Source organism: Mustela nigripes, chromosome 14 (assembly GCF_022355385.1).
Source record: "Mustela nigripes isolate SB6536 chromosome 14, MUSNIG.SB6536, whole genome shotgun sequence".
NCBI classification, from domain to species: Eukaryota; Metazoa; Chordata; class Mammalia; order Carnivora; family Mustelidae; genus Mustela; species Mustela nigripes.
The window spans coordinates 65,958,699-65,972,694 of NC_081570.1; the positions used below are offsets into that span (position 1 = coordinate 65,958,699).

A 13,996-nucleotide genomic window follows, 5' to 3' on the forward strand; every position below is an offset into this window, starting at 1 on the left:
TGTGAGAGTAAAAAAGAAGCAAGGACACAGAGAAGTGATGGTGCTGAGCACAAACAACAAATTCTAGGTGCAGAGAAACGTGCCAGTAGGTAAAAGGGACCAACAAGGTATAAGAATTTTTTTTAAGTCAAAATTTGTTATAGAGTATTTATTTGTTAATAGAAATGATTCCGTAGATATTGAAGTTGATGTGCAAGGTCAAGAGACTCTCAGAAGTAATGGTAGTCAGAAGACAAAAAGGTTAATGATTTAAAAATTTTGAGAAAATCTTGTTTTATCATAGAATTCAATAATGGGAAAAATTATGAATCCAATGTGAGGATACAAAAATATATGATCAGAAATGCAATTTCTCAAGAAATTATCATCTTTACACATATGATCAGGAATTTACTAACTTGAGAAAGTTGAATAAGAAAGGACAAGAACATGAGATCAAAAAACTGGAAATCCAGCTGAAAAGGTAGGTAAAAGATGAAGAAACCAAAGTTTCAGGGTAAAAGCTATGTGTAGACCATAAGAATAACTAATTCATATTGGAGCAGGAAAGTATAAGTATTCAGGAGCAAGAGTTCTGCAAATAAATCAAAGTGATAAATTTTAGAAGGTATCTGCATATTTGAAAAATTGCACTTAATATAGCTACTGGAAATGATAGATGAATTGACTGGCATAGAAGTAAGTATGCAAAAAAATACAAGGCAATTTTTAATAATAGGAGAAACTACTAATCATACAGGAAAGAAAAAACAAATATGTCACTTGACTTAGCAGTGTATTGTTTTTATACATTTGAAATAATATGAATACTAAGTAAATAGTCTGAAGATTACATTAGAATGATAGGTGGGGAAAAAAATCCAGAATGGGATTATTGGTGTAAAAGGGCTAAATTTGTACCTACCATAAAAATGAGTAATTAGATAATATTTAAAATACAGAATCAAAGGGCACCTGGGTAGCTCAATTGATTAAGCAGCCGCCTCTCAATTTTGGCTGAGATCATGATCTCATGGGTTGTGCAATCAAGACCCATGCTGGGCTCTTCACTCGACAGGGTGTCTGCTTGGGCTTCTCTGCCTCTCCCTCTCTCTCTGCTGCTCTCCCTGCCTGCTCATGCTCTCTCCCTCTCTCTCAAATAAATAAATAAATCTTATAAACTAAAATAAAATACAGAATCAATCAACAGCAATATATGAAAATCATAAACAAATTTTAAGACAAATACAAGGACAAGTATAAGGGGATAATTTCCTTTGGGGAGAACAGAAAGACGGAGCTGCTCTTTTACATGAAACCTTACACTTGTATTATTTCAGTAAAATAAATGGAATACAGGATTAATTGAATGCATGCACACATGTGTATAATCACCCCACTGGCTATTGATGGAGACCTCAAAATAAGGAATAAGCAATTTTGATGGTTATTTTAGTTTTAGATGCTTATATCTTTTGTATTTAATATAAGAAGGAGGAAGAGTGGTTAAACATAGTGATTTTTAAAATTGGAGCAAAACATGTAGCAGTACTGTACAAGTGGATGACTTTTGACAAGTATAGTGATACATTTATATGCTAGCTATCATATAAAAATTTTCATCACCCCAGAATATTCTCTCATGCCCCATTCCAAACATTTCTCATCCTCTCAAAGACAAACATTATTCTGATTTCTACATACATAGTTATACCTGATTTTGAATGTCATATGAAAGGACTCATGTAGTACATCTTGTTTTGTGTCCACATTCACTTACTCAGATAATGAGGATCAGATTCATTTATGTTTGTTGAGTAGAGATGATAAAGAATATTCTGCTCTGAGTTTCCCAATAAGAAGAACTCACTGCCCAACTGCAAGAATTGTGGTCAGCTGATAGCCTCCACCTGAAGCTCCTTCACGGCTCACATAAGCTTTGAGTCTGTGCTGCACTTTCTTTGAGGGCTGCTCTCACATAATGGCACATCAAGGCAGAAGTAGGTGAGATCACACTGTTATTAATCTGGCCTCCTGCCAATGGGAGTGAAATTTTGGTGCAAGACATTTACACCCTATGCAGAGCCCCTCCTATGGGAAGTCTTTGCTCATGAGCTTCACATTGAGCTGATAGAGACCTTCAGGACTGTCAAGGCATGAAATGTTCTGACCAAGCCAAGTTTTCTCTTCCCTCTTTCTTCAGGTGTTATTCTCCAATAATTTTGTGCAGTCCTACCTCTTCAGTAGTTGCTTCCCAATGGACCTAGTCTGTGATCATGGATGTATTGTTCATGTGATTTTGTTGATGACTAGTGTTCCATTGTGAGAACACATCACAATTTCTTAATCCATTCTCTTGGACTTTGGAGTTGTTTAGTGGGTTTTGGTTATTACAAATAAATCTGCTGTAAACATTCTAGTTCATATCTTTGTTTATGGACTGATATTTTGGGAACAGAATGACCTAGCCACAAGGGAGGTATATAGCTAACTTCATAAGAAATTGCCAGTTTTCAAAAGTAGTTGAATCATTTTACATCCCAAGCAATACAGGAAAGTCCAAATTACACCATATATTTGTCAACATTTCTTATCAAGAATCTTAAATTTTAGCTATTCTAACAGGCATAAAGTGATACTTTGTGATTATGGTTTGTCTTTCCCCAGTGATGCTAACGTTCTCATGTGGTTATTAATCATTTGCTTATATTCTTTTGTTAAGTATCTGCTCAAATCTCAAATCAAACACTATTCTCCATATTCAGTCAGGTTACCTTTGTCTTTGCTTGTATTTTGGTATTGACTTAAGCATTTGTTCTTTTGTATTTTTCTTTTTTAAAAATTTTTATTATTTTTTTAATTATGTAAGCATTTGTAAAATGCTTACATAATAATCCTTTGCAAGGGGGCTCCTGGATGTCTCAGTCAGTTAGGCATCTAACTCTTGATTTGTCTCAAATTGTGATCTCAAGGTCTGAAATTGAGGCCCCCAATGGGCTCCTTGCACTGGGAGTGGAACCTACTTGGGACTCACTCTCTCCCTTTGCTCCTCCCCTGCCCTCCCTCTCATGCTCTCTCTCTCAAAACAAAGAAAAAACAAAAAAACAGGATGGAAAAAAAATAGTTTGCAATGTAGGTAGTGTGAATAATGTCTCCCTGTATGTAGCTTGCCTATTCATTTTTTTATTACTGGTGTTTGGGTTGATGTTTTTTAAAAAGTTGATGAAAATATTTTATTGTTTGTTTTCATGATTGTTACTTTTGGTATCCTGTTTAAGAAATTTTATGGGCACACCAGTTGCAAAGATACTCTCCAAAATTTCCTTCTAAGAGAAGTTTTATGGTTTTAACATTTACCTTTAACTTTATGATCTATCTCAAATTGACTTTTGTTTATGAGTATATATTTTGGTATGATTTTTCTTCCTATCTATCTAACTTTTGTTGAAAGGATTTTTTATTCTTCAGTAACTTGTTTTGGAGTCTTTGCCAAAAATCGGTTGTGTTGTTCTAGTTCCACATGCAGAATACTCTTCCTCTGTTCTCTTGCCTATCCTTAATATCAAACTGGTATATTATTATTGGTATATTATTATCAGTGTTAGTACTCCAACTACATTTTTCTTTTTAAATATATTATGGCCATTCTTGTCATTTGCATATCTGTATGAATTTTAGAATCAATTTCTCAATTCCTACAAAGAAATGGATATTTATCAGGATGGCATTAAAAGTATGGGCTAAATAGGGAAGAATCGACATCTTAATCGTTTCCGATTCATGAAAATGGCATATCTTTCCATTTATTTAGTTCTTAATTTCTCTAAACATCATTTTATAATCTTAACTACAGATATCTTCTTTGTATCTTGTTAAATCGCTTAATGTAATAGTAATATTAATGATTTTAATGTTATTATAAATGGAATTTCTTAAATTATGTTTTCTAAATTTATGCTGAAGTATATGGAAATACCATTGTTCTTGGAATATTGCCTTCTAAATCCACTTCTTATTTCTGGCAGCTTGATTGTAAATTTACAATTTTATATGAAAAATAGTATCATGTTATCTGTGACTGAAGAGTTTATTCCTAGTATATTGTTGCATAGAAGTATGGTAGTGGGCATTCTTGCTTGTTTGTAGTCTTAGAGGAAAACCTACACTATTTCAATATTAAATATATAATTACAATGTTGTTGAGGTTTATTCAAGAATGTTTTTCAGATAGACGACATTTTTAGTTTGCTGAGAGCTTTTCAAAATAAAACAATGAGATGCCGAATTTTGACAAGCACATTTTTTTTTTAAGAATTTTTTATTTAACAGAGAGAGAGCACAAGCAAAGGGAGCAGCTTCCAGAGGGAGGGGGAGAAGCATCTCCCCACTGAATAGGGAGCCCGATGTGGTACTCAATTTCAGGACCCTGGGACCATGACCTGAGTCGAAGGTAGCCGCTTAACTGACCGAGCCACTCAGGCGTCCCGGTATATTTCTTTTTAATAACACCTTTGTAGTGATTAAACCCACATACAATAAAAATTCATGCTGTTGAAATGTATAATTCTGTTTTTATTATATCCACAGCATTGTGCAATCACCTTCAGTCTCCAATTTCAGATCATTTCCTCACCCCAAATAGAAATCCCATACTCATTAGAAGTTACTTCCCAGACTTTTTGCTCTAGGGAGGACGTCCAGTACTATGTAAACAGAGGACACATTGATCGATGTTACGCTGATTTACATTCCTGCGATAGGTCACACTTTTTCATGGTCATTGCTCCTTTTTATATGTTGCTAGTTTTGCTTTGCAATATTTTATTGAGGATTTTTATGTAATAATCATAAGGGATATTATTATAGTTTCCTTTCCTGATGTTGTCTTTGTCTGATTTTTGTATCATGGTCATTCTGACTGACCTCATAGAAGGAATTGAGAAGGCTTCCAATCTCTTCCATTTTTTGGAAGATTTTTATAAAAATTGGTATTAATTTTTCTTTAAATGTTTAGCAGACTTTACCAGTGAAGTCATCTGCACTTGAACTTCTCTTTGTGGGAAGTTTCAAAATTACTAATTCAATCTCTTTACCTATTACTGGTTTATAGAAATTTTCAAAAGATCATTTTAACGCAAAGACCTGTGTGAGAATAGTTTATTGTAAGGAGACCTCAAAAGCCACTTCTCGGGACTGAGAAAGGGGGAAAAGGGTACGTTAATGAGTTGGTCACCAGTGTGGGCTCTTGAGCCTCAGTTCTTTTAGGAATTTAGGGAGATAGAATAGAAAAGTCTTCAGAATTATCACACCCAGGCCATGAGGATGATGAAGTCTTTATTTATCCCGAAACTCTAATATGTCATTGGCTTAGGGCTGCTCATAGGGGCACTAACTCTTGGATGTTTCTAGCAGAAAGGCTATGCCAAACTCCTCAGGCAGGGTGGATACCATTTGAAAGTCTGAAAAGGTGAACACCGAGAGGATATGAGTAATGCACCAACAGGGTCTGGCAGATGCTTCTAGGCATAGTGTCTGTTACTATATTATAACTCTATCACACTCTGCTTTTCATTATAGATTCTTTTCTGTGAGACTGTCACCACCAAATTGTATGCTGCTTTAGAATTTTGTGTCTTAAACATTTCTCACATGTAACACCTCCTTTCCATTTTTAAGGCTACTGTCCTAGATAAGGCTCATAATAATCTTGACTGGATGATTACATTAGCCTACCAACTTTTTATCTCCCTTTCTTTTCTCAGATTCAAGGGATGATAAGTAGACTTAACTTCTTTTGTGTATCTATCTATCTATCTATCTATCTATCATAAACATACAATGCTATGCTAGTTTCAGGTGTACAGTCTAATCATTCAACAATTCCATACATTTTTCAGCGCTCATCAAGATTAAATGTACTCTTAATCCCTTCTCTATTTCACCAATTCCTTCACCATCCTCTCTTCTGGCAACCACCAGTTGGTTCTCTGTATTTAAGAGATTCAAATTCTTGGTTCGAAGAGTGGCAAAGAATTTTGCAGTCTTGTCTTTCTAATTGTCATAAGGGGCATAGCTCACCTGGAGTAGATCATATGTCTTCAAAACCAGCCTCCACATTGCCGAAAGAATATTTTTAGATCCATATTTTATTATTCTCTCCCCATGCCTATGCTCAAAATATTTCAAGCCTTCTAATCCATACTGTATTTATACAGCTCTGTATGATGGGGCCACTGCCTATCTGTCTAGTTCATTTTATTTCTTTCTTCTATGTACTTACACTCTAGAAATACCAAGGTGCTTACATTTCTTATAGTGCTAGCAACTTTTATACACTTTTCTTTGTCTTTTATTTGTTAACACATACACACACACACACACACACACACACAAACACACCCTCCTTCCTCCCTTTTCCCAATACTAAATCTGGGAACAAATTTCTTTTTATGCCAATCCATAAAACTAATATGTAATTTTAGTCTGACTATCTGTCTCTGCACTAGATTCAGCTACTGGAGGATATAAATGATGATATCTTTTAATATTTATATCCCCAATACTAAGTGTAGGTCTAACATGTGGTAAATTATTAATAAAATATGTGAAATGAGTGGATGAATGCACTTACCATTGTTGTATTTGCCACAACAGTGCCTAGTTTTTCTATAAAACCAGAGAAGGGAGAGGGCACAAGGGGAGAAGAGTAGGATGTCATTGAAAGAACATACTCTTTCAAACAGACAAAATGTATCTTATGTTCAAATTTTAGTTCTAATCTTTCCTATCAAAGTGACTCAGGTCAAGTTACTTAAAGGTTCAAATGCATTTTCCTCTTCTTAGAAAGGGATGATCCTATTTCTTAAAGGTAGAATTGGAAGTGCACGCATGCACACACGTACACACATATACATGTGCACGCATGTGAGTGCGCGTGCGCGTGCACACACACACACACACACACACACACACACACACACAGAAGGCACAATGCTGAGGGAGCATTTCTGGTTTGGGAAGCAACTAATTCCTCATTTGGGTATGTTACTCCAGCCCATTTCTTGATAGACCTAAAGAGCTGCTGAGTTTGAGGGAGGCCTGGAAAAGAAGAGAGATCTGCCGCAGGTCCCGGCGTGGTCCTGCAGATCCAATGGGGCTTACAGTGGTGGTGGCAGACAAGAACGTCCTTTAGGGCCCTTGGGAGGTCCTTGTAGGTGAGTTGTAGCACAGCCACCTAGGAGTTTGAGACAAAGCCCTGCTCTCCTCTGCGGATAAACAGTTCTTGACCTGTTACTAGGCTCTGTAGCCCTGAGAGAGTCTTGATAACAGATGGAATTTTGAATGAAACACAAGTTAAATAATTTTTTGTATTGTTGACCTGAGTATTTCTGTTATGATGAAATACAGAGAGAAAAACAAATCTGATGAGTATTTTATTGAAGTTCTTTAATTGTCAGAAATTTTATAGATTATAATAACCATGAATTAAATCTTAAGTCAGAGTTATTTTCATATGGCCCTCCAAAATGATTTATGCAAAGTGTAGTATATATTATAGAAAAAGCTAAGTGACATTGGTGATGAATAATTTTTTATCTGAGAATAGAATATGTGATTTGCAAATGGTTGATTCATAATAAAATGAGACCAAGTCAAAATCCATCTGGATATGGACATGAAATATCTTATTTGTTCTTTGAGCTATAGGAACTGGGCAATATTTTATCATACTAGAAAATTTCTTTCCTTCTACATTTAGATGATTTTATCCTCCATCCAAGATTTTCTTTTTACTTCCCATGGTTTTTAATAGGAAGGATGTTCTCTAGAGCAGAAATATAAAATCGGATTTTACTTGGAGTATATTCTTGGTAAAATAACCTGGCAGTCTTTAGTACTGAAATATAATCTCTGCAAGGTCAATGAACCCTGTCAAGGCTTTTGGTGATTTTCTTAAGAGACACTAACCACTTTATTGAAAGAGTAAATTCCCTTAGGGAATAATTACCTATTAACACTCACCACTGTTTCCCCTTTGAAATGTAAGATATGAAGGATACACTTCAAACAAATACTGCAGACTTACTATATTCTTACAAACTTTTGGTTATCAGCTATGTGATAAGACCATACAATTTCTCTTAGTTATACTATTTGGGCAATTTTTAAAAAAGATTTTATTTATTTATTTGACAGAGAGAGACACAGCAAGGGAGGGAACACAAGCAGGGAGAGTAGGAGAGGGAGAAGCAGCCTTCCTGCTGAGCAAGAAGCCTGTTGTGGGGCTCAATCCTAGGACCCTGGGATCATGACCTGGGCCTGAGGCAGACATTTAATGGCTTAGCCACCCAGGCCCCCCACAACTTGGGCAATGTTTATTTTAAGTAGGAAGAAGAAAGTAAACAACAAACATATATTTTAATTCTTCATAATTGCTTTTCAGTGAATATGTGGTTAATACTTCAAGAAAGCTTTATAAATGAGAGAATTACAGAAATATTGGATATAAAGGAATTTTTCTTAATTTTTTTGAGTGTCTTTGCATGTTAAAATAATTTTTAAAAAATGCCTAAGACTTTTTCTGAAGTTTAAAAAATGTTAAGTAGCAACAATAATAGAAACTTTCTTTTCCTTTGTCTCCTCCCTCTGCCCCCCCCCCGCCCCCCACTGACTCCAAGAAACCAGAGCAGTGTAGAGACTTCTCTACACACAGAGGAAATGTTGAGCAGATCTATAAGTGAGCTTTGTATATTTTCCTTTTTTGTTAAGATGTTGCCTTTTCTGCTATGTTATCTTCTATTAGCTATATTTCAGTGAGTTTTGGTTACAAAAATGTGGGTGAGAACAAGAAAGAATTTCAGTAGTTAAAATGTTTAAATAAATACCTCAGTTTGTATGCTGCCTGTTCTCTCTTGAAAATGTTTTCCCATTGCTGCCTAAGTGGGAGTCAAACAAGTTCTAAAGTTATTATTATGTATGCATTGATGTATATATGAAGCTATTAACACAGAAATCTTTGACAGGGCAAACTTGTAATGACTTCCCTGAAGCTGTTATCTTGAACTGTCTCTAAATGTGCCTTTCCTCTTTGTTGAACAGATCTTTTTAGGAAAAGGGCATAACATATATAGAGTCAGAAAACATTTAGATTTTGCCTTTTTGTAGGTTCATAGCGCCAAACTATTTCATTTAAAAAGTGTGAAAAAAATAATGCTTCTGGGCTCAGTATATATGCCAAGTTTACACCAGCATCACATTTTTTATGGCTGATTTATAAACCTCTCAAAAAGGATGGAAATGCTGACACATTAATAACTCTGGCAGAATAAGTTCTGCATACTTCGGGGAAAAAATAGAGAAGAGAAATAAAATGGACAATTCCAGCCTAAAGAATGGAAGTTCTTTAAAAAGGATAGGAGATATTTTATGCTTTACATAAAGATTCATAAAGAACCTTATTTTTATAGTTGTTTGGTAAGAAATAAATAATTATAGATTAGCTTATCTTAGCAATAAGTATTACTATCATTTTACTTACTCCTTTAAAATAATCCAATATTAGAATGGTATTAAAAAATGTAAGTGATAGTTTTAATGGCATCAAACATATTTTTTCTTTTGAAATAATATGTTAAGTTTGAGTACTGTAAACCTTAAATTATAATGAAAAAAGGCAAAATTCTTAAATATAAACATAGTAGTCCCTACATTTTCAAATTAATCTATTAAAATACCAAATATATTTAAAAATTATAATATCCTATGTTCCTATTGATGCAGGAAAAAAAGTACTATCATATTACTTGCTAGAAGAAAAATTTGATACTATATGCTCAAAACCCTGCAATTCATGCATGTAGACTCAATAGTTACATTTCCAAGTGCCTATCCTTAGTTTTTGATTAGGAATTTGGTTAAATATTTATAAATCAATATCGTTTCATATTATTTTAAAAATTGCAAACAACTTTGTGAACAACCATAGAGGAGACACTCATTATGGTGCACAAGCAAATGTAATACTTAGTACATTCAAATAATAATTTTTTTTTAAGATTTTATTTATTTGACAGACAGAGATCACAAGTAGACAGAGAAGCAGGCAGAGAGAGAGGGGGAAGCAGGCTCCCTGCTGAGCAGAGAGCCCGATGCGGGACTTGATCCCAGGACCCTGGGATCATGACCTGAGCTGAAGGCAGAGGCTTAACCCACTGAGCCACCCAAGCACCCCCAAATAATAATTCTTAAAAGATAAATAATAAGCTGAGGAAACTGGCAAAAATAAAAAAAATAGCTATATGAATACAATGATATAGATACAATAGGATATAAGAAATTGACATTTTAACAGTCACTGACACAAAACATGCTGAAATGTTTGCCTTATCACCACATGCATGTTTTCAGGGAAAATCTATAGAATCTGGTCTAAGAATTTTGAGTTTCCTCAGCCACTTTGAGATTTCATGAGGGTGAATGAGGAATGATTCTTATGACGACGTAATATTTGTAAAGACCATGTTCATTCTCTCCTTCATCCCTGTGGTGAGATAATTTCTTGCCCTCTTTCATCAAACCTATAGTGGAGATATTATGGAGGTCCACAAAGAGTGTCACATGTGATCCTCCACATTTAGAAGGCAGGACAAATGATGGTCTAACGCCCACCTACAAACACCTAGTATAAATGTGACTTGACTCCCTGCCTTGGTGGTTGATTTGATTGAAGCACTGTTCTGTGGGGGAACACAAGCCCGGACTTAGATGAAGTTAAGGATGAATAAGTCATTGTTAACTAGATGAGGACTATCAGGAACAGACCACGTGCATGGTCTTCATAGGTCTTGTCTTATTGGGCTGCCTAGAGGGAAGGCTCCAGTAAGAAGAAACTGGCAGTTAAATACCTAAGAGCTGAAGAATGAGTGCTAAACCATCACTTTTGTCATTTACCTGGGACAAGAGAACTGCTGTAGAGAAAAGTCAGCAGATATCTTTTCCCAGGTCCACAAAGAGGCGAGTTCAATGAAGTCAAACAACATGAGCTTACCACAGTGTTTTGAGGTAATTTTTGAAGGTTAATACTCTAAAACTGCAATTAGTGAAAATTAAAATGATCAACTTAGAGAATGATCAGGACACTTTGCATTGACAGGTCTTACATATGGCTTTGTTGTCAGAGAATTCTACCTCTGAGTCGGGTGGTACCAATGATTAGAAATGAATAATCTCAGACAAATTAATTAACCTCTTCAAACTACAGCTTCCTCATCCATTTTGTAAATGGGATAATAATGCTTCCTAACTCCCAGAGTTAGAGTGAGGATTAAGTGAGATAATGAATGCAAAACATTTAATCCAGTGTCTTGTAAGTAGTAAATGCTCAGTAAATCTTAATTACATTATTATCATTATATTGCTTGTCATGAAGAGCAAAACACCGGGGACAATCAGGGGGGCTGTGTTGCTGAGGAGCTTTCCTCATTTGTGGCCGGGAGACACAGATGAACCCGTGACATTTTAAGAAGCCTTGTAAACCAAGGCCATATAAATACAGATCTTCCAATGTTTTGAAAGTGCTAAATGCATTTTTTTTTTTTTCACTAAAACTCTCAAGCTTCCTACAAATTGCCAACTCGGAAGAAAACAAACAAACTGCCATTTCTTGGAATGCCAGCAATAAATGGAAATTCCACAAAAATATCTATGTCCCCACCGGGAGAATGACACCAAAAACAACATCCGCTATTTATTCTCGGGACAATTTGTACCTTGCTAGAAAATGACACAAGGACTCCCTCAACTCTCTTCTGTATTATTTAACTCGGAGGGATATAAAGTTCATCACCTCTCCATTTGAACTCTGTTCCTGTCTGTCACAAACGGTGTCATCAGCAGGAAGCTCACAAATGTTTGTAATTAAAAAACAACTTTTCTCCGAGGCACATTCACAGTCTGTATATGGGAAGAGATGTTTTTCACCATATGAACACTCAGGCTCTAGCACAAAATTCAGAAAATTAAAAATGTGCGCATTGTTTTTGTGAAGGCCTGTTAGCGGCTTGCAGTGAGTCTGCATAATTGAGGTTGTGGACACACAGCTTTGAATCCCCAATCTATAATTTACTGAGCATTCACGCTCCTTTCATATATAAATATTCGGCTTGGCAAATCTGATTTCTTTTACCACCAATCCCTGTGATTCATTTTCTACAACTATGTGGCCTGGGCCCCCTGCGGAAAGCCTGATATCGTCCTCCTGCTGCTCTGCCCACCTGTTTAGAATTTACATCCAAAATTCATCTAAAACATACCATTTTCCCCCTGGAGAATAGCGAGTTAATATATTTACAAATTCCAGATGAATTAGATATGTTCTGAGGGTTTTGCAATTTCATATTTTAGAAACTACACTTTGATGGGGCTGGCAATGTCTACTTTCCAGAGTAAAATCAAAACAGAACCCCCTCCTAAAATAAAGCCCAAATGAAACAGCACACCAAAAAGAATTCCTCCTATGCATGTTTCATGAAACATTCCCCCCGCTTTTCACCATGACGTTCAACATGCCAGAACCAGGCACAAATGATTGCATGCATCTTAGCTTAGATTTTACTTAATAAAAACAGACAGAATTAATTTTCATGCGAATTTAGCAATTTTTCTGAAGTTCTGGGCTACCTGGCTCCTTAGGCAACTCTCTTTATATCACAGCTCAGAGCTCAACTTCCTTCTTCCTAGCAAATTGCATTAGCATAGATTACTTTGGAGTGAACATTGTATGGACTTCTTTAATCAACACCAGGAGACTCTTTGTGCTTGTAAGCTTATTCATAAATTTCTCTGTTCTGTTTCTTGAAATATTTTTGATTGAGGGACCCAAGTAGGGGGCAAGATGGCAGAACCTCTTTAATTTAATTTAATACGCTCCTGCTAGAAAGCTCCAGCTTCTGGAGAGAATTCTGAAAAACAGATGTCTCCCTTCCAAAGTGAAAAACATGCATCTGTTTCTTAAATGTCAAAACAATAACAGTAAAGTTCCAGCAGACACACGTAAGGGTTTGAGTGGCTGTCCTACCATGGTAGAGGGTCTTATTTTTAGACAGCTGAGAAATCCCCCAAGAAACACACACAGTATCTTAACTGCGCATGCGTGCAGTACAGGAGCATGCCAGAGAAAGGAAACTGAGAATGAATGATGTGGGCAGGCAGAGATTACAATTTATGGAAGAGGAATTGGCTTGAGTAATAGAGGTTTGTGATGCAATATGGCTGTCTCTTTAATTACCCCCCCCCCCCCGTTTCTTTCCATCACTCTCTTTTAGACTTACCTGAATTCATTTGGTCACAATTCCCCTATCTCTCCATCAGTACATCGTTTGGTTTCTGTTACCTGCGTATCACTTTGTTTTCTTCCGAATGCCTGCCTGCATTTACGGAATGTGGTCAGGAACTGATAGGGTCCAGAATAAACTGGGTTGATTATTTCTTCCTGTGCAGTACACAAGCTGGCAGGAAGGAAATCCCACCTTTTTTCCTCTTCAAAAATAGTGTTTTCACTGTTATATAAGAGAGAAGAGATAAAAAGGAGGTTAGCTAGAGTGTCAGTATTTCCTATACGGAATGATAAACATTTTAATGTAATTAAGTGTAAGGATTAATTTGTTAATCCTTATATTTTCCCTTGTCCATTCAAGAGATGTATCTCTAATTAAATTTCCCTTTGGCCACACTAATGAAAAGAATATCATCTAGAACTCTAGCCATAGTCAGCATGTGTGGGCAGTAGCGATAAGGCTGGGTAATTGCAGGATTAATAATTGGCTTTTTATTGAGGCTGAAAGCAATGCACTGTATGGAAACTCACTGAATTACTTGAAATCACATCTGTAGACTCGTTGCTTTGTGCTGTTTGCTTTGTACTGCTTCTTCTAATAACTTCCTTTTCCCTTTTTTGTGTTTCTCTGATTTTTGCAAGCAGGGTAACAATCACGCTATGGCTACTCAATTGTTTCCAGGT

At 35.9% G+C, this 13,996-nt stretch overlaps 1 long non-coding RNA gene across 1 annotated transcript in view; it reads right to left on the bottom strand.

Moving 5' to 3' along the window:
• The window catches only part of LOC132000931 (uncharacterized), a 65,390-nt gene that overhangs the window by 19,429 nt on the left and 31,965 nt on the right, over positions 1 to 13,996 (bottom strand). The window contains exon 2 of the long non-coding RNA XR_009399496.1: positions 13,308 to 13,535. This is a non-coding gene — a long non-coding RNA (uncharacterized LOC132000931). The remainder of the gene's footprint in view (positions 1 to 13,307; positions 13,536 to 13,996) is intronic.